A 16996-nucleotide genomic window follows, 5' to 3' on the forward strand; every position below is an offset into this window, starting at 1 on the left:
CCTACTGCTGCAGCCTCCCGAGTAGCTGAGACTACAGGCACGTGCCACCATGCCCGGCTAATATTTTTTTTCTATATATATTAGTTAGCCAATTAATTTCTTTCTATTTATAGTAGAGATGGGGTCTTGCTCTTGCTCAGGTTGGTTTCGAACTCCTGACCTTGAGCTATCTGCCCGCCTCGGCCTCCCAGAGTGCTAGGATTACAGGCGTGAGCCACTGTGCCTAGCCATGATTTTTTTTTTGTTGGCAGGCTAGGTAGCATTTAGTGGAGAAAGGAAATCATAAGAAAAGACAGCTCATGAGTTTTAATTAGTCAAATAATCAGTCATTGAGCCTTCCTAAGCAAGATGTGGATAAGTTGCTGTGGTATGTAATTGATGTGGAACTTTCAAGGAATGTGTGTTTAGTCATATGAGTTCTCCTCCCTTGGGAGCAAGGTAGACCTGCTGAAGGCACAGAGCCCAAAATAAGTCTCTAGGGCTGAAGCTCTCATGGGCGTCATGCCCAAGGCAGCCAGCAGTAAAAAAAGCCACAGTAAGCCGGGAGCGGTGGCTCACGCCTGTAATCCTAGCACTCTGGGAGGCTGAGGCGGGCGGATTGCTCGAGGTCAGGAGTTCGAAACCAGCCTGAGCAAGAGCGAGACCCCGTTTCTACTATAAATAGAAAGAAATTAATTGGCCAACTAATATATATATAAAATTAGCCGGGCATGGTGGCGCATGCCTGTAGTCCCAGCTACTCGGGAGGCTGAGGCAGCAGGATTGCTTGAGCCCAGGAGTTTGAGGTTGCTGTGAGCTGACGCCACGGCACTCACTCTAGCCTGGGCAACAAGCGAGACTCTGTCTCAAAAAAAAAAAAAAAAAAAAAAAAAGCCACAGTGCATCCTGACTAAAAGTCTAAGAAAACACCAAAGGTTATGTTGGGAAAACAGTTCAGTCAGCAAACATAAGATGAGGGCATGGTAAACAAGGAGACAAAAAGAGTCAGGAGCCAGGAACTATAATGGAACTGAGTAAGGTTAGGTGCTTAGAAAGGATGATACTAGGCCATTGCCATGAATGATATTGGGATGTGCCAGGCTTGCTTCTGGCTGTTAGCTGTATGGTTTCTTGGTGAGGGATGGACTGATTTTTAGGTACAAGGTTGAACTAGAGGCTTCCTGTCTGCCATCCCTGCCCTGAACAAAGGCTTTATCTTGATTGTCTTTGAATGATGTGGAGGTTGGTCATGATGGGGGTTGGCTTGGGAGGAATTAAGTGTGGGAAAATTTCTACTATTTACTGTGACTCATTATCCCAGATTGTCGGGGCTTAGCCAAGGTATAGAGTAGAGATTGGAGTCCATGTAGGCAAAGAATAGTGTAAAGAACATGATAAGTATAAATTGGAATTGAGACTTAATGGGATTGACTTTTTTTTCTTTTTTTTTTTTTTTTTTGAGACAGAGTCTTACTGTGTTGCCTGGGCCAGAGTGCCGTGGCATCAGCCTAGCTCACAGCAACCTCAAACTCCTGGGCTCAAGCAGTCCTGCTGCCTGAGCCTCCTGAGTAGCTGGGACTACAGGCATGCACCATCATGCCTGGCTAATTTTTTCTATATATATTAGTTGGCCAGTTAATTTCTATTTTTTTTTTTAGTAGAGACAGCTCTCGCTCTTGCTCAGGCTGGTTTCGAACTCCTGACCTCAAACAATCCGCCCGCCTCGGTCTCCCAGAGTGCTAGGATTACAGGCATGAGCCGCCGTGCCCAGCTAGGGATTGACTTTAATAGACCAAGAAGAAGACTTCTAACATTTGGCAGTCATGAGAACATGGGAAACATGTTCTGGAAAACAAATTAGTCTTCTTCCTTGCATTGCCTTGCCTAGTGTATATCAGAATGCTTTATGTTTTTTCCCTAAGTATATTAGGTGTATCTTGACTCTTGGGACACTCTATACAGTTATGTATTAATCATAGAAGTGCTTAGTGCAGTAGGGAAGTAACAGGTAGAAGCCATAGTTATTAGGGCTGGAATGGTGTTTTCTTATTAGAAGAATATGCTTGAGAAATATGAACCAGTAATGAGAAAAGGTAGTAAAATTTTGTTGTCTGCATGAATATGTAGCAGTGGAGTTACTTTTCCACTGTTCAGTTAATTGATTGGTAGTGAATGAATGAAAAGTGGAGGGCTATAGGTTCAGGGAAGGCTTCCTAGAGGAGTTGATGCTTGAGTCTAGTCTGAATGTGGGATTTAGCAAGAGGGTAAGAATATGGGAAAAGGGCCTGTAGACAATAGCAACTGAATGATCAAAGGCTCAGAGGCAGGCAACAGTAATGTAATTTATTCATGGAATAATATTTCTTGGCTGCCTACCATGTGCCAGGCATTGTTCTAGGTGAGAGATACATCAGTGAGTAAAATAGACAAAGTCTCTGCCTTCCTCTACTCAGTGTAGAGAAGCAGACCCTAAACCAATCGACAAGTAAGTATATAAAGGGAACAGGGATGGTGGGGATTAGGGGAATAGGTGCCACTTTTCCTGGGGTTATCAGTAAAAGCCTAAATGATAAGGTATAATAACATTTGAGCAAAGACTTGAAGAAAGTGAGAGAGTGAATTAAACCAGGCAGAGGATCCTGCAAGTAAAAGCCCTTATGAGGTGGGTCTGTGCTTGGGTGGTCAAGGAATAGCAAGGAGATCAGTTTTGCTGGAGCCAGGTGAGCAGAACGCAAAGTAGGAACAGAGGGATCAAGGAATAAGGAACCAGATCATATGGGACCTTGTAAGTTACTGAAGGAATGTAGGTCTTTACTCTGCTTCAGATGAGAAGCCATTGGAAAGTTTTGAACAAGGGATGGCATGATTTGACTTATGTTTTAAGTTACATTTAATTCAACTTTGACTGTTCTCTTGAAATCAATATTAGGGAGGCGAAGGTGGAAGCAGGGATTGTTAATAGTTCGGTGGCTCTTGCAATAATCCAAATAAGATGATAGTGACTTCAGTCAGGAGGTGGATGTGATAGGAAGTGGCTGAAGCTAAACAGAATTTGCTGAAAGGATAAATTGATGGGTATGAGAGAGAAAAATGGAGTTGTAGTTTACTGAGATGTATTAAATAGTGTATTGGAGGAAGAGCACATTTGGAAAGAAAAACAGCTATTTAGTTTTGGATATGTTAAGTTCGAGATGCCTCCTAGACATTGAAATGGAGATGTGAAATATGTAGCATGTTAAGAGTTGAAGGGAGAGGTCTGAGCTAGAAATACAAATTTCAGCATGTGAGGGAAAGGCAGGCTTTTCACTGTCGTTGGAGCATAATATTTGGTTTATAATGCAAGTAGGTGATAACTCCGGCCATCAGTGCTTCTCAACCATTTCCACTTTATGACACATACAGAAAACAAAATCTGTAGAATATGCTGAAGTAGATGGGCTAGGCTACTATTCCCAAGGCTATTGGTCCTAGGTCTTATAAACTCCAACTGCCATAGACTGTCTTTCATGGTCTGTCACCCATTTGTGACATTGCCAAGCACACTGGTTGGGAGCTCTGTTCTAGAGAAGTAGTAAGGAGCCAGGCCAAGAACATGGAACCACTATATTAACTTAGATTTTGTCTTGCATGTAATGGGAATTACTTGAGATTCTAGCAGAAGTACAACATAGTGATGTTTGCTTTAGATAGATAACTTCTTGGTCTGTTTGTGGTGAAAGACAAATTTTTAAAAATTTCTTGTCCATCACAATCTGATATCTTGGTAAAGAAGTGAATTACTAGAAAAAAACCTTAAAAATACAAGCCCAATTTTTTTTTTTTTTTTTTTTTTGAGACAGGATCTCATTCTATTGCCCAGGCTAAAGTGCAGTGGCATCATTATAGCTTACTGCAACCTCTCAGACTCCTGGGCAACCCCAAACTACTGGGTTCAAGTGATCCTCCTGCCTCAGCCTCCTGAGTAGCTGGATCTACAGGTGGGCGCCACCACATCCAGTTAATTTTTATATATTTTATAGAGAAATGGTCTTGTTATGTTGCTTAGGCTGGCCTCAAGCATTACTTCCATCTCAGCCTCCCAAAGTGCTAGGATTACAGATGTGAGCCACCATGCTCACTGGCCCAAGTCAAATATTTTGTAAAATTCAACAGACATAAAAATTACCCTGTCTGGCTGGGCATGGTGGCTCACGCCTGTAATCCCAGCACTCTAGGAGGCCAAGGCAGGAGGACCGCTCAAGGTCAGGAGATCAAAAACAGCCTGAGCAAGAGCGAGACTCCATCTCTACTAAAAATAGAAAGAAATTAACTGGCCAACTAAATATATAGAAAAAATTAGCCGGGCTTGGTAGCACATGCCTGTAGTCCCAGCTACTGGGAGGCTGAGGCAGAAGGATTGCTTGAGCCCAGGAGTTTGAAGTTGCTGTAGGCTGGGCTGGCACTAGCTGGGGCAACAGAGTGAGACTCTGTCTCAAAAAAAAATTACCCTGTCAAATTTCTATAATAAGTTTTTAAAAAACTTATTCTCAATTTCTGTACTTTTCTTGTGAATCAGTGGCAAACTTCGTGGACTGCCATCGGTATGCACAACAGTTAGAGTAGCACTATTTGGTACAGAACATACTGGCAGTGACAGTAGTGATAGAAAGAAGGAAACATCTGGGGACATTCTAGCAACTGAGAGGCCACCAAACATTTTGTCTTGTTTGTTGAATAATTTGAGTGGCCCAAGGCAGCCCGCCAGGGTGTAGTGGTTTGGCAAAGCCATAAGATTGGTGTGTGGCTCATTCTACCGACAGATGCATCTGGCCGTTCTGACAGTGTAGTCTCCATTTCTCCCCTAGCTTTCTGCTCTTTGGTAGCCACGCTTGGTCAGGCATACCCCATATTTTATAGTCATCTCTTGCTCCATCATTTGTCTTAGTTTCAGTGGTACCAGAGGGTTACAAAGGATTTGGGGCAGAACATTTCTCAGAGTGATGTGACCTCTGTTGTTATCTGGTTTTTTACATCATGTGACAGAGAATCAGCTGGATCATTTCGGTTGTCTAGTATATAGGTTAGAAGAAACTAAAAATTGGAGCATGTAGGCCTGTCTGAATGAGCTAAACAGAGATGAGTAGAATGGTTAGCTCCTCTACACAGTTAGTGCATGAGGCTAGCCTGGTCCTGGTAGAGCCACAGATGTTGGTTTTTTGTTTTTGTTTTCCCTATCAAAAAGCATGAGTATTTATCAGAGGAAGATGCAGTTCTCCTGAACTCATGTTTCTCTCTCTGTATTTTGGGAAATCTGAACGACACTTTGAAAGTGAATACATCCATTTGGTAGGGATGTCAGCTTATCATGTATGTCATTTAGTCAAACCATTCTTTTTCTTGATTAAAAAAGACCTTGTTTTCTTTGAGAAACAGGAGTCCACTTTAATTTTTATAGACTCCTTACCTCATCCCCACTTAACCTTCCTACCCGAACATGAGCTGGCCTGTCAAGTCTTAGGCAAGAATAGTGAGAGGGTGCTGTCAGGTCAGAACCCATATTAGCTGACAGATTCAAGGTTTCTTATTTTGAACTCTTGAATGAGGAATTAGATGGTTCTGGAATAAGCAGTTAGGATTTGGAATTTGCTGGCATATCAGCTAAATGATCCACCCCTTGGCATAGTCAACAAGTACCTTTGACTTTCTCACCAAGGCTAAGTCATCAGATATGTCAGAAGGGTAGTTAAGAACAAGAGGTAGCTTGATTGCATACGCCTTTTTGAGAGGTATTATTTAAATTATAATAGTTGGTATCTGTATTAAAAAAAAAAAAATAGTTGGTATGGTGGGCCAGTCTGCCAACTAGCACATTGCTCTTCCTGGCTGTCTCATCCGAACTCCTGAGCAGGCTGCAGTTCCCACAGGTAACCACATGAAGGCAACTCTGGGGAATCTGTAGTGAGTGGTCATAGCCTGGGAGCCAAAAGTGCACTGGACATTTGCCTGCTGAGGTGCCACTGCCACTGCCACCAGAATCATATCTCCTGCTGGGTTTCCAGGCCAGCTCTGGCAGGGGAGACATGAATGAAAAGGAACTAGTTGGCTGATTGCTGGATTGGCTAGTGCTAAATATTTTTCTGTCAAGACCCACTTGAGTTTCCCCGGGTCTGGGTGGGGTAGGCAGGAAATGCACAGGCTAGTCATTGAGAGTCCCTGAGGAAGCCAAAGGCAGTGTCGAAGGGGCATGACTTCGAGGGGGTTGACTGCATGGGCACTAACCAGTCAGAGTGGAGGCTGGTTACTGCTAGAGAGGAACCTGTGGGCTCTTTGGGGTGCCAGTCATTAACGTGTTGATCATTCCATGGGGGTCCTGAAGATGCTGGGCTGTGGGATTAGGAGGGGTCTCCGGGAACTATTTGCCAAATGGTAGGAAGAATTTTAGTAATTTAACAAACAGAGGCCACAAGAGTACTGGCTGAATATTAGCCCGTAAAGTTCTGAAAATCATGGATTCTTGAGCATCCATGGCAGTTTGTGCATAAGAAAGTTGACCAGTTTCTCCAGTTTTTTCCTAATCCTTTTCTGAGATAGGTAGTGTCCCAGAGACACTGTGAGGTGAAAGTGTCCAATAATAGGTGCATGGCACCTCTCTCACTGCTGCTATTGGCTGGAACCTATTGAAGGTTAGAATTTGCACCCTCAACCTTTGTTTCCTAGGTACAGGGAGTAGAGTGTGGCCTCACTTGTACACGTTGAATTAACAGTAGTTGTGTTTCTGCATCTGCCAGATTTAGGGACAAGTTTGAAAACTTGTGCAGAGGAAGTGGGAGCAAAAGGACTTGGTTGAGGTTCTGGCCAGACACGGTTGGATCTTAGAGACCACAGGTAGGGCAGGATAGTTGGCTGATGAAAGTCAGAAGTGGAAAGATGAAGCAGGGATGTTCAAGCCAGCATCTTTAGAGAACTTGGGAAACCAATTTTATTCATTGGTGTCTTTTTCAGACACTTGATGCTTGGGTGTATTAGATTTGTTTAAAAATACAGTATTCAAACATTGATGAATGTAGAGATGGTAGTGACAGAGTCTTTATATGGTTAAAATTTATGTAGAAAGTTATTAGAAATTATGTAGAAAATGAGACAAATACTGTACCTGGTACCCTAAGGTGTGTACTTAGGAAACAAATGAGAAAGTATCATTGGTAATTGTTTTAATGGTAGAACCGAAGGGGAAAGAAAATGTTGGGGAGACTTCGAGTAATAAAATAAGCTGGGTAAGTTTGAGTATATTAGAGAGCAAATTGGGTAATTGGGAGTGAGAAAGGTTAAAACACATTGTTTTCTAAGTGTAGCAAAACAGCAACAGAGATAGTGTAGTGAATAGAATACTGCAATCACAAAGAAGAAAATAGGATCATTGTTCTCATGCTACAGTTTTGTGACCTTTTACAAGTTGCTGTCCCAGCTCATGACTCACATTGCATATAAAGATATCTTTTTTGAGCCGGGCGCGGTGGCTCACGCCTGTAATCCTAGCACTTTGGGAGGCTGAGGCGGGTGGATTGCTCAAGGTCAGGAGTTCGAAACCAGCCTGAGCGAGACCCCGTCTCTACCAAAAATAGAAAGAAATTAATTGACCAACTAAAAAAATATATACAAAAAATTAGCCGGGCATGGTGGCGCATGCCTGTAGTCCCAGCTACTCGGGAGGCTGAGGCAGTAGGATCGCTGAGCCCAGGAGTTTGAGGTTGCTGTGAGCTAGGCTGACGCCATGGCACTCACTCTAGCCTGGGCAACAAGTGAGACTCTGTCTCAAAAAAAAAAAAAAAAAGATATCTTTTTTGTTTTCTCCTATGAATACTTGGAATGCTAATGAGATGCTATTTATGGATACTCTGAATTCTATAAAACGCACCAAACATATTATTAGTTTCTATTTGACGGTATTTAACATGCTAAAAAAATGGGTTGTTAGAGGGCTAAAAATGGACTTATAGGATATCTCGTTCAAATCTCATATTTTATAGGTTAGGAAAATGAACTCTCCAAAGAGGTGAAATAACTTAACCACGTACAGTCAGTGGAAGGACTCTGGCCTTTCAGTCGTTTCCATACTTTCAGTCATTTCCATACTAGAAACCTTCCCACTAAGTATTACAGCGAGTAACAGGAGCTTGTAATGTTTACTAGTTCATCAGTAAGTCTGAATCCTTGTCACTTTCCACTTTGGCTAACCAGAGAAATTCATTGAGATTCTAAGGCAGTTATATAAAGGTTGATTTCCTTTTTAATTTATATATTAAAAATAACATGGAACATGATCGAAGATAGGCTCAGCTTTAGTCAAGGTTTTTTGTACCCACATTAAGCATTTTAATACAAAACTTTGACGGATACTTTGCTGTGATTTTGGTATTGTGGGCCTGGAGGACTCATCCAACTCAACAATCCTCAGCATCTTGAGTCCTTTAGATACTCATAAAGAAAGTAGAAGTTATATAATCTTTTGTCAACTATTTTGTTGAATGAATATGGCAATATGTTGACTGATGATAAAAGCCTAAGGAAAACTGCGATCATGTACCAATTTAAACCATGAATATAGTGTATATAGGTATGATTTTAATTACTTTTACACAACTGAAAGGCAACACTTAATTCTTCTACATGTGCAGCACAATGATGCACAGATATGATGGAGGAGTGAAAACTAAATCAAAGAAGTCAGGCCTGGCAGACAACCATAAAATGAATCTGAACCCTCTCTTTTTAAAAAAGGAAAGCCAGAGTCCATGAGAGAATGACATTGTCTGATCTTTAATGACCATAGACTTGGACTCACTGCAGATTCAACTTTTTAGGGAGTTTTCTCCTTTGGAACGTAAAAGGAAACATAAAGCTACTGTTGAGAACCAGGAATACAGCCAGCCCATCATAAAGGTTATAGTTTCTGGATCTCAACTCCACTGACAATGTATGTGCTAGTGCTTTCTTAAGAGGTAGTATGTCATAAATCAAAAAGTGGACAACTGCAAGCAGGAAAGGAAAGAAATGTGTAGGGGCACTCTGATACATGACTTAAAGCCATGCTGTTACCTGTGACATGAGGGAGAAAAAAAAAGGTGGTTATGTATTGAGCAGCTTTCATAAGTAGTAGGTGCTCTGAGCATTTCTTGTGGCAAAAAGAACCTCAAATATGACTGATAGGTACAAAGGACAGGGATTCCAACTGCAGTGTGGAAATGATCTGTTGTGTTTGCATTGTCTTTTTGGACACACACACAAGCCTAAGTATAAATTATACCTGCAATTGTCCACGGGTTACCAAGGGATTCTAGGGCTCTTCTTTAGTACCAAAATCCACTGATACTCAAGTCCCTGATATAAAATGGTGTAGTATTTGCATATAACTTATACACTTCCATATACTTTAATTCATCTTTAGATTACTTGTAATACCTAATACAATATAAATGCTATGTAAATAGTTGATATATTTTTTGTATTTTTAAATTGTTATATTGCTATTTTTTATTGTTTGGGGTTTTTTCACAAGTATTTTCAATTCACAGTTGGTTGAATCCTCAGATGCAGAACCCAAGGATACACAGGGCCAACTATGAATAATTCAAGAATGATCTAAAAAAATTAGTACAGGTGAGGTGAAGCAAAAGTAAAAGCCCCTTTTACTTCTCATCTTCTTCATATACATTGATATATATATACATTGATAACCTACATATACATTCTACATATACATTGATAACCTACTGTGTTCCAAATCTGGTGCTAGATGCACTTTCATACCTAACACAAATACAGGAAGAACAATTTGCTTATTCAGTTGTCACTTCCTTACAAACTTTGTTTGGAACATGACTTAAACCTCTAATGTTAAGAAAGAGGTTTCTAGCCGGGCATGGTGGCTCGCGCCTATAATCCTAGCACTCTGGGAGGCTGAGGTGGGTGGATTGCTCAAGGTTAGGAGTTCGAAACCAGCCTGAGCAAGACCCTGTCTCTACTAAAAATAGAAAGAAATTAATTGACCAACTAAAATATATATATATACAAAAAATTAACCGGGCATGGTGGCACATGCTTGTAGTTCCAGCTACTTGGGAGGCTGAGGCAGCAGGATTGCTTGAGCCCAGGAGTTTGATGTTGCTGTGAGCTAGGCTGATGCCACGGCACTCACTCTAGACTGAGCAACAAAGTGAGACTGTCTCAAAAAAAAAAAAAAAAAAGAAAAGAAAGAGGTTTCTGTCAGGACACGGTATTCATGACTGTAATCCTAGCACTCTGGGAGTCCAACGGGGAAGGATTGCTTGAGCTCAGGAATTCCAGACCAGCTTGAGCAAGAGCGAGATGCTGTCTCAACTGAAAATAGAAAAATTAGCCAGGTGTGGTGGTGTGCCTCTGTAGTCCCAGCTACTTGGGAGGCTGAGGCAGGAGGATCGCTTGAGCCCAGGAGTTGGAGGTTGCTGTGAGCTATAATGACGTACACTCTACCAGGGGTGACAGAGCGAGATTCTGTTTCAAAAAAAAAAAGAAGGAAAGAGGTTTATGATTAGCTAAAGTAGGTGTCAACGTGCTCTGCACACCCAAAACTCTGTGTAGTACCTTTTAAAGCCTCTGCTTTTTGAGGCAATTTAATATTTTTTGCACAAAATTTCAGTGAGGTTAGTTTAATGGTTTCCCTACTCCAAGTATTTTAGCAGTAGCTCATGGTAATAGTGAAAGTTTAGGGCAGTCTCAGAAGAATAAGAAATTAGAAGATAAAAAATGATAGCCTGGAAACAGTTGAGGATACAAAAACACTATAAAACACAAACAGAAGAACTAAAAATGCTTAACTACATGGAGCTGTTTGAAATAGAGCCAGGAAGTAGCTCTCATATATTTGGGGTCATTTAAGGTATAACTCTTTATAGCTCAGTACAGTAGTAGTAACTTATTTACAGTGACAATACATGGAAGGCAGAAATTGACACACACATTTATTTTTTTAAAAACACCTAGGAGAGGGCCAGGCACGGTGGCTCACGCCTGTAATCCTAGCACTCTGGGAGGCCCAGGCAGGCGGATTGCTGGAGGTCAGGAGTTCGAAACCAGCCTGAGCAAGAGCGAGACCCCGTGTCTACTATAAATAGAAAGAAATTAATTGGCCAACTAATATATATATATATATATAGAAAAAATCAGCCAGGCATGGTGGCACATGCCTGTAGTCCCAGTTACTCAGGAGGCTGAGGCAGAAGAATTGCTTGAGCCTAGGAGTTTGAGGTTGCTGTAAGCTAGGCTGATGCCATGGCACTCACTCTAGCCTGGGCAACAAAACGAGACCCTGTCTCAAAAAAACAAAACAAAACAAAACAAAACACCTAGGAGTATCAGCTATTTCCCAGTGAATGGAATTATTATTGTCTATCAAATGGCTGGATTGTATATAATTTTTTAATGTTAAAAAATAAGTGATACAAAACATGCATACATTTTGTTGCTATCATTGCTTTCTATTTGCATAAATGAGCTTAAAAATAAGGCCATCTGGGTTTGGAAATTTTTTTATTCTTTGAAGTTATGATACTTCTTACTTTCATGTTTGAAAAGATTTAGAAACATAGTTGCCAAATTTTAAAACAATGGTTAGGTCTTTTACATGTGTCAAACATGTTGAGAACTTGAAATGTAGTATATCAGGCTATCTTAATAGTGCCTGCTGCTAATGGGATTTACCAAAAAGTAAGTAAATTAATACCTTTTCATTTGCTATATGAAAGGGTACTATTAATAATATCCTTTTCAAGCATAATATATGAATAAATTTTCACTTTAATGATATTAACTTCTGATAAGAAAACAGCTGGGCTTAAATATATTTTCTATGTAAGAAAAGTTATTTTAAAAAATTTGTCTTGATGTTTTGGGATGTTTAAAATAGCATTTTTTGAAAGTGCTAAATCCAAAGGTGGTAGGTAGGGGTGATGTGTACATGAGATCATGCACAAATATCACCTCTCTTATTGCAGACTTAGGACAAGAAGTAAAATTAAACAATATGTATAACATTTTTATTTTCCTATCATTTTCAGAAAGTCATTTAGTACTTAATTTGTTGCTTTTCAAATTGTCAGAGTTAAGCCTTTTGGGGGGGACATGTGAAAAGACTTTTTTCCTGAAGTCATGTATTTTCTTATTTATGCAAATTTCTTAATAAATAACCAGTTAAATTAGGAAAAATTTCTGTGAGTTAACACTTTGTATTTTTATTGTTATTGTTTTAAACTTTAGGTTTTATTTTCTTTTATATTTTTTCCCTATTGATTATTGGCTTAACCACTTTGTAGCCTGAAGTTTCTTTGGTATGACTAATCTATCAAAAGGCATTGTTTCCTAGCTCTTGGGAGGCCGAGGCGGGCGGATTGCTCAAGGTCAGGAGTTCAAAACCAGCCTGAGCAAGAGCGAGACCCCGTCTCTACTATAAACAGAAAGAAATTAATTGGCCAACTGATATATATATATATAAAAAATTAGCCGGGCATAGTGGCACATGCCTGTAGTCCTAGCTACTCGGGAGGCTGAGGCAGAAGGATCACTGGAGCCCAGGAGTTTGAGGTTGCTGTGAGCTAGGCTGACGCCACGGCACTCACTCTAGCCTGGACAACAAAGTGAGACTCTGTCTCAAAAAAAAAAAAAAAAAAAAGGCATTGTTAATTATTTCAGATTACTAGAATTTATTCTACATCTGCAGAAATCATTGCCCCTTTTTGTATTCAGTCTCTACTTAGTATAACAGGAGGAGGATGAGTTAGGTGGAATAGTGGTAATGTTGAAATCTGTGAATCCTTGTAATTCATCATGACCGTATAAATCATCGTGATGAATGGGGGAATAGTATTACATAGTTTTTAAAATTGCAAACTTTAGACTGGGCGCTGTGGGAAGCCCAGGCAGAAGTATTGCTTGAGCTCAGGAGTTTGAGACCAGCTTGAGCAAGAGCTAGACCCAGTCTCTGGTAAAACTAGAATAATTAGCCGAGCATAGTGGCACTCAGCTGTATTCCCAGTTACTTGGGAGGCTGAGGCAGGAAGATCGCTTGAGCCCATGAGTTTGAGGTTGCAGTGAGCTATGATGATGCCACTGCACTCTACCTGGGGGGCAACAGAGTGAGACTCTGTGTCAAAAAAAGCAAACCTTAAATGTGTAAGGTTTGTAACAACTTACCAGATTTTTGCGGAAGTTACTTAAATCTCTTCAGTGTCTTCTATTTGTAAAATGAAGTTGTTAATAATACCTACCTCATAAGAATGTTGTAAAGATTGAATGAGATAGTAAAATGCATGTAAAACATGCATGGTAAGCATGATGAAGAACATTGATATGACTAATAACCAAATAAGAAGAGTCATTCGAGACCCCCTACTGGCACAAAAGTACCACCTTGCCCCTATTCCCTGCAAAATCCCAGAACTGTGAATTTTCTGTGTTTGAGTTCTGTTTTGTTTTTTCAGATTTGGAGTCCCCGTTCTAGGAATATAATCCTCTCTTCAATCTTGGAGGCATTAGTAGGTCTCAGTTGAGGCCACTGGAGAAAGTATTTTCCTGCTTTAAGCAAGGGTAAAAAATGAGGATTTACTCTAATTACAAAGTTAAACATGACATTTCCTTCCATTTTTGTAAGTCACCAAATAAACTCAGATAAAAACCGCAGTAGCCTCTGGAAACTGGAAAAAATAAGGAAATGGATTCTCCCCTAGAGCTGCCAGAAGGGAACCCAGCCTTGCTGAAACCTCGATTTTAACCCAGTGACACCTGTTTTGGACTTGTGACCTACAGAAAAAAATAATAACAAGTAAAATGATAAGTTTGCATAATTTTAAGCTACCCTATTTATGGGAATTTATTACAGTGGCAATAGAAAATGAATATACTGTTATTTCTAGCTTTATTTTTTTTCCTCCCCAAATAGGATCCAGTCAAGGTTCACACATTTCATTTAGTTGTTTGTTGTCTTTGTTTTTTTTTTTTTAATTTTGATAACATGTTTTATTTAACCTAATATATCAAAATATCATTTTGATGTTTAATATTTAAAATTATTAATGAGATATTTTACCTTTTTCTATTGTACTAACTCCTTGAAATCTAGGGCATGGTTTACACTTACAGCACATCTCAATTCAGACTAGCCACTTTTCAAGCGCTTAATAGCCACATATATATGACTACAGTATCGGACAGTTCAGCTCTAGATATTCAGGAATCGTTTCAGTCTCTGAAAGGCAGTGCTAGCGTAGATGTCTGCCAGGCTGTTTTCACGTTCACTGAAAGAGCGGCAGACTAGGAGTCGGGAGACCAGCTCCTCGCCCAGGCCCAGCCAGCCTCAGCCTATAGGTGGGAGTGTTCTGGGCCTTGGTGTCTTCATCTGCAGGATGACAACTTTGGAACAGGCCATCTCTGAGGCAGAGGTCCGGGCCAGGTGGCAGATCTCCTCAGGGAGAGGCCCTTCAAGTGTTTTGGGCACCTCTGCTGTGGGCAGCGCCAGCGGGTGATGAGCATGCCTCTCAAGGGAGAGGCAGGTGGCTCAGCTGTTCAGACTTCCCTTGAGTGTGAGGAAACGAAAAGAACTGGAAACTGTTTTGTGCTTACCAGTGGCTTTATATGTGAAGAAAAATAAGCAGCACAGCAAAATGGAAGTTAAGTGTTATACTTTTAGCCGCTGAGTTTGCAGTACCAAATGAGTGAGAACCAAAACAGAAGTCTTCTTCGTAACTCTCTCTTAACTCTTCTCTCTCTGAGTGACTGACTCAGCATTTCTCTGTATTTTTTTTAGACTAGGTTTCTTAGAACAGTTTTAAGTCTACAGAAAAGTTGAGCAGATGATGCAGAGTTCCCATGTAACCCTCTCTTGGCCTCTGTAATCTAAACAGTCCTCCAGCTTTTCTATTTAATCCTCCCATGATGCGATGCTGTCCTGCTAAGAGTTCAGGCCAGTTTTCTTTTTTTCTTCCTTTTACTGTTTTGTGAGACAGAGTCTCACTCTCTTGCCCAGGCTAGAGTGCCGCGGCGTCAGCCTAGCTAACAGCAGCCTCAAACTCCTGGGCTCAAGCGATCCTCCTGCCTCAGCCTCTGGGTAGCTGGGATGATAGGCACATACCACCATGCCTGGCTAATTTTTTCAATTGTTAGTTGTTTGGCTAATTTCTTTCTATTTATAGTAGAGATGGGATCTCGCTCTTGCTCAGGCTGGTCTTGAACTCCTGATCTGAAGCAATCCTCCCGCCTCAGCCTCCCAGAGTGCTAGGATTACAGGCGTGAGCCACCACGCCCGGCCAGGCCAGTATTCATGTATAACATCCTATTTTCTGAATTTATCTGATTGTTTTCCTCGTGGTGTTATTTAACATCTTCCTCTAGCCTCTGCATTTCTTATAAAGTGGAATTTAGGCCTAGTGGCTTAATTACATTTAGGTTAAATGTTTTTGGCAAGAGTTTTTCATAGATACTGTATTTTTATCCCTCTTAAACATCCTGTATGAGGTTGTGCCATCACTCCAATATATTAGAATGTTTTGGGATCCTGCTTCTGTCATCTTGTATCAGCTATATCTTCTTGCTTTCTCTCGTTTGAAAATATGATAAAGCACATCTTTACCTTTGTTCTTCAGCTTATTGATGAAAATATTTTTTTTTGAGACAGGGTCTCACTTTGTTATTCAGGTTAGAGTGAGTGCCGTGGCATCAGCCTGGCTCACAGCAGCCTCAAACTCCTGGGCTCAAGCAATCCTCCTGCCTCAGCCTCCCGAGCTGGGACTACAGGCATGCGCCATTATGCCCAGCTAATTTTTTCTATATATATTAGTTGGCCAATTAATTTGTTTCTATTTGTAGTAGAGACAGGGTCTCGCTCTTGCTCAGGCTGGTTTTGAACTCCTGACCTCGAGCAATCCTCCTGCCGGCCTCCCAGAGTGCTAAGATTACAGGCGTGAGCCACCGTGCCTGGCCTGATGAAAATATTGACAGAACAAAGGAGAGTATCAGTTCTTTGGCTGCCTTATCTTACAATGTCTGGGATACCATAGCACTCAATAAATATTTGTTAAATTTTCATTATGACTTTTCTTGAATTTACCTCTCTTTCAGGTTACAAAATATCCCTCTTTTCATATTCTCTTCTTGTTTTAGTTTCTGTGTGTTTCTTTGGTCTCTTTTTGCACTAGTGATCTCTTCTTCCCTCCGTATTCAACCTTAAGGCCATCTCAAACATGACTTCAATCCCACTTCTTTATTGTCTCATATAACTTTTTCTTTAGCTCCTACTTCCTACCTGGGATCTGTATGCATATTTTTCACTGCCTGTTTGACATTTCCACTTGTGAGTTTAAAGGCCTTCTGGAACTCAGCATGTCTATGAGCAAATGCACTATTTTTTAACTCACTTATTATAACCCTCAAATAGTTCTTTTTCCTGTACTATCTTTCTTAATTAACATTATGACTAACCTACTGGTTGTCTGAATCTTGATTCTTTTCTCTGTAGAATAATGCATTCTCCCACAGCAATGATCAGTCACCAAGCCTATAAAGTCTACTTCCTACGCATTTCAAATTGATTGCCATATCTTCATCTCCACATCATCTGTAGCGGATGTATTAGGTTGAATCATATGACATTGTTAATCCTTAACTATTTTTGACCTATAAGAATAGCAGTTTGGAAAAAAAAGAGAGGGGGGAAGAATGGCAGTTTTATATCAACCTAATAATTTATGTAATTTTATTGTATCAAGTTTTTGTTGTTTCATTTTTAACTATGAGGATATTGTTAGAGATTATTAAAAATGCTCTACTAAAATCTCTTATCTACTAATATTGGGGACTTTATCAAAGAAGGCAATGAGCTAGCCTCAGGGCTAGAGCTCTGCCAGCGCCTCAGGGTCCCAAGACTACCATGAAAACTGTATGGCCATGCAAATCCTGGTATCCTCTCTTTTTCAAACCTTGAGGAGGTAGTGAACAAATGGAACTTGAATGGAAG

The 16996-nt window shown here is 40.5% G+C and overlaps 1 protein-coding gene across 4 annotated transcripts in view; it reads left to right on the forward strand.

Moving 5' to 3' along the window:
- N4BP2L2 (NEDD4 binding protein 2 like 2) overlaps positions 1-16996 on the forward strand; it is a 75519-nt gene that overhangs the window by 34996 nt on the left and 23527 nt on the right. The gene's annotated exons all lie outside the window — the stretch shown is intronic.

The sequence above is a fragment of the Microcebus murinus genome, chromosome 13 (assembly GCF_040939455.1).
Source record: "Microcebus murinus isolate Inina chromosome 13, M.murinus_Inina_mat1.0, whole genome shotgun sequence".
In the NCBI taxonomy this organism is placed as follows: Eukaryota; Metazoa; Chordata; class Mammalia; order Primates; family Cheirogaleidae; genus Microcebus; species Microcebus murinus.